The following is a 5,000-nucleotide window of genomic DNA, read 5'->3' as shown; positions in this document are numbered from 1 at the left end:
GTTCGTGTGGATGAAATGAAATTTTTATCGGATATGGGAATTCGATGATATGAAGACCAAAGTCCCATCATATAGAGCCGTTTTAACACCCGCACATTCACAAAAGATGATGTATCACAATACAAATAATTACTGGAAACGGAAATGTGAATGAATTGTTTTTCAGGATAAGCTAACTATAAAGATTAAAACATTTTCCCCCATTTTATTCCCCCTCCCGAAGTTCACGATCATACAACTTGGAGCTCCTGACTCCCAAATTAAGTTGGCCTATAATATCATGTCAATTATCTAATAGTCCACTTATTTTCGGCTGCCTCACTCAAATTGATCTGTACCACTGTCACCAAGTATCAGGTACCATATATATCAGGGAAGAAAATCTAAACTCAAATAAAAATTATACTTACGCAGTTTGATGTTTAAAGCCAGCTGAGTGCGTTTGTCTCTTAACTTTCCCGCCCGGAGGCACGCACCACAGGCAGCCTATTGTTTCAATACATTCTATCGATGCTGGCTTTGGCGACGCCATTATTCGGCTATCCCTAGTAATATTTTTTTTCTTTATTGTTCATTATATCCAGTTAGACAGGCACTAACATCATTTCATACCCTCACGTCTGTTCAATGTATTTACCATTGTTAATATGATTTATAATTCGTCTCCAACAGTCATAAAAATTGGACAACCGAAGTGCAAATATGTCAGCTGTGTGCAAGGCATAGGGCGTCAATCACTGTAGTAGCGATCTCCCTGCAGAGAGTGACTTCGGAAGGCCATATTGAAAGGTCTCGGTCCAGCTCTTAGTACTATATTTTATTGCTATTACTTTTTTATTGAATTATTATTATTATTATTATTATTATTATTATTATTATTATTTTATTATTATTAATTATTATTATTATTATTATTATTAAAAGTGTAAAAAGTCCGTGTATAATTTTGAAGACTACAGAAAGCTTTCGAACCCTTCCCTGGGTTCATCTTCAGTCCAAATGAACAATAAGTTACAACAAGTACAGAGGTAAATTCAAAAAACAAGAGTCGTTGAAGATCGTTGACAACGGTCGTATGCTCGTTAATGGGCCAGGTGATGAAGAAAGAGGGTAGTTAACAACAACTAGGTGATATCCTCTCCCCTATCAATCCTTCTGGCTGCAATTCTGTTGATCTTCGTACAGTTGTTGCAACATCACATGAAGTCCTTCATTCCAAGGGCCGTGGATTGGGCACCGTTATCAAGACTCCCCCGGGGCAACGCGGTTACACCTGGACTGGAAGGAAAGGCAAGGCAGAGGCAGCATCAGGAGAGGGAAAAACAGAGCCTGTCCTACAGTTAAAATCTTTTAAAAACATACTAGTAATATAAAAATTAACAAATGGGTCTTCGTTGACAAAAGACTTGTTTCCTTTGAACGATTCTCCTAAACTTATAGCAGCTCCCTCGACTAGTCGTCTGACATTTACATTGTTACTTTTAAAGATAATTTTAGCCTCGTTCCAGTTGGGTCTATGATCATTCCTGAAAGCATGTGCTACTATTGCGCTGTTTTGTGATTGTAGTTGATAAGCTCGCTTATGTTCGCCCAAACGTATATCTAGTCCCCCGTCCACTTTCACCAAAACCTATTTACTATTACAATCCATACACGGTAGTTCGTAAACGCCTGGGGGGGACTATGGGATTTTTATCATTGTTATTGTTTCTTACGAGGGAACGTCTTATTGTATTTTCATATTTGAACACAATTTTAGTTTCCTTCTGAATTTTGTTTATATGTCCACTTTTATTCTTTACTTCTGGATTAAAGGGAAGGGACAAATCCTTCCCTTTAATCCAGAAGTAAAGAAACTTAATAAACACTTACATACTAAACATTTGCTAAACACTAACATTCACAAGACATTCACTAAACGCTCACTTAAAATTCGCAAAACTTTCACTAAAACCCTAAACACTCACTGAATACTTACACACTAAATATTCACTACAAACACTACCATTCACAAGACTTTCACTAAAACGTGTTTACTTAACATTCACAAAACATTTACTAAAACCCTAAAGACAAAACATTCACTGAATACTTACACAATAAACATTCAATAACATTCACAAAACATTCACTAAACCCTAAAGACTCAGTAAACATTCACTGAATACTGACACATTAAACAGTCAATAACCCTAAACATTCATCAAACACTTACTCATAAACATTCACTAAACGCTTACTCACTAAACCCTAACAATTCGCTAAACACTGACTCATTAAACATTAGCGATAGAAAAAATTGACAATCGCACTAATTTTTCATTTCTCTTGTTTTCTTTACATTAATGCTAGGTGATTATTTTTTTGGTCTAGTTTGCTCTTGTATTTATTCATAATCTTCTTGAGAGAATGGAAATGTTCGAAATAACTTGGTGAGTAGAGAGATTGTTTTAAAAACAGAGATCCTCTGTGTCCTTCCTCAGCCAGGTGTATTATATCTGACGAATTTTACGCCAGCCGAAAAAAAGTCGACTATAGTGACAACAATATTCATTCATAAAACTGATAATACAAAAATGTATCCATGATTTCATTAGCATGAAAGTCAGTTGAAACCAAAAGAAGGTAGTCCTGCTTCGATAAAACAAGCCGAGTAGGCTATAGCGCAATTATTATGATCTGTACCCTGACTACAGCGTATATATTACATATGTATTACTATCTATTTAATGGGTGCGTAACTCTATTTAACAAATGTTATGTACATAGACATTTTACAGCAATAACTCTAATAATGATAAGAACTTATATGCTACTTTATAGTGCCAGTCTTCCAACCACCGCTACATTAATTTTCATCTCGTAAACAAAGCTAAAGCGAGTATGGGAGACCGGGGCTAATTGGCACACTTTTTACAATTTTGGTTATTGCGAATATAAAACAAACATTTTTGCAAAATTCTTACCACCACTGGAAAATATTAACATTCGTCTTTATCATAGAGCAAAATAATTGTTGTTTGCTTTCAACATAAGATAACAATAAGCTTTAGAAAAAACTAACTTTTCGTGCCAACTTGCCTCACGGGGTAAGATGGCACACATTATGGGGTAATTTGGCACATTGATAATTAAAAGAAAATTACTACATTACATTTAAATCAAATAGCAAAAATACCCTCTTAATTTCCAAAATACAAAATATAAGGCATTAGTGTTACTTCAGATCATCATCTAGTTGTAATTGTGGCAGGTGTGAAATAAATCCTCGTCATAGTCTTCATGCTCCCACATGTTACATGCCCTGCACTGGACCTACACTTCTCCTGGCTTACCAAACACAGGCTCTCTTCAGCTGAGCTTTCTTCTGGATCAACAGGAACAGTTCTTAAACTCTGTGTCACGCTGATGACTGATCTGAAGCCCATTTGTCTTTTCGGACATCTCTCAGTCTGTTACATAACCACCCGTAAAATCAAAATCTTGAAATAGTCTGTAATTCGAAGTTGAAATTCCATCAATCCTAAACCAATTGAAAACATCAGAATAAGTGACAGCTAGAGGTAAAGCCGAGGAAACTTCACCAGGAATGTCACAGATGGACATACTTGATCCTGGATTGCCAGTCATCCACGAATCACATGCCCTGTTAACACATTTCTTCAGATGTCTATAAACACTAAAATCCAGGGACTGCAACTTGTGAGAACAATGTGGAGGAAATGATAGGACACTAATCTCATTATCCTTCCAAAAATCCAGAAACAAAACGTAAATTATATAAATAAACAGGCTTACTATTGTTATCAAATAACGTGCGCCAAATTGCCCCATTTATTTTGAGCCAACTTGCCCCATCCCTACCATTTGGTACAAAAACGCTTACAGTCCACACCAAGAAGCCTTGAATTAATAATTTAATGTATAGAATCTTTAAACATAAAGAAAACTATGCTAAAATGGAAAATAATCTTTACGAATGTATAGATGTTATAGCAAATAACAGAAAGATTAAAATATTTACTTACTACCATCAAAATCAAAAATTGTCTCATAAATTCGAGCTTCTACGTTCTATCTCTATAGAATTTTGTTGGTAATTGAGGAACCACGTGGCAATTACACAGTATATGTATTAAGAGTCATCTATTGATAAACTAAAGTCATTTTGAGTCTGCCAACTTACCCTTGTAGACCAAACTAGCCCCGGGCCCTCCCCCTACTATAATTGAAGTCAGTTGCTTGCTTGACAAAATAATGATATGACTGAATCATTATGGGCCCTACGATGACTGTTATTTATATGAAACAAATAAATAATTTTTATGTTAGATCAGACCATCGTCAACGGGTTCCGTGAACAATCGCCAGGTGTTCCGGTAAGAATTCATGTTTTATTTTATTTATTATTGTTATTTATAAAGTATATATTTTTCGTTAAACATGGCGTGAGAATCGTGTCTATAATTTATTTTATCGTAACATATCGTGCGAGATTTTTTCCCTCTGTTTTACAAAAGGTAATTATACAAATGCTTACATATATATATATATTATATATATATATATATATATATATATATATATATAATATATATGTGTGTGTGTGTGTGTGTGTGTGTGTGTGTGTGTGTGTGTGTGAGTGTATTGGGGTTCCTTGGGATGAGAAAATTTGTGTCAGGGGTTCCTCAAAGTGCCAAAGGTTGGGAAACACTGTGTTAGATAAATACAAAGGATATAGAAAGGATAAAAATATTTATTAAATATATCACGATAATGTATACTACGGGTCAATAGTAGCCCACTATACTAATCTAGACATTCATTATCAGGGCTTACCCTTCCCCCTGCCCACCTGGTAGGGTAGTGTCTGTCATGAGGAAACCACCCACTCAAATGTCTGTCATTACCATTACAGCATTCCAGGAAATGAAGTGCTATTGTAGTACAAATTTTGCTTGGTATCTCCAATGTTGGATGCAGTTCCTGTCTCCCCCTCC

The sequence above is a fragment of the Macrobrachium nipponense genome, chromosome 40 (genome assembly GCF_015104395.2).
Source record: "Macrobrachium nipponense isolate FS-2020 chromosome 40, ASM1510439v2, whole genome shotgun sequence".
Classification (NCBI taxonomy): Eukaryota; Metazoa; Arthropoda; class Malacostraca; order Decapoda; family Palaemonidae; genus Macrobrachium; species Macrobrachium nipponense.
This window is presented reverse-complemented; position numbering follows the sequence as displayed.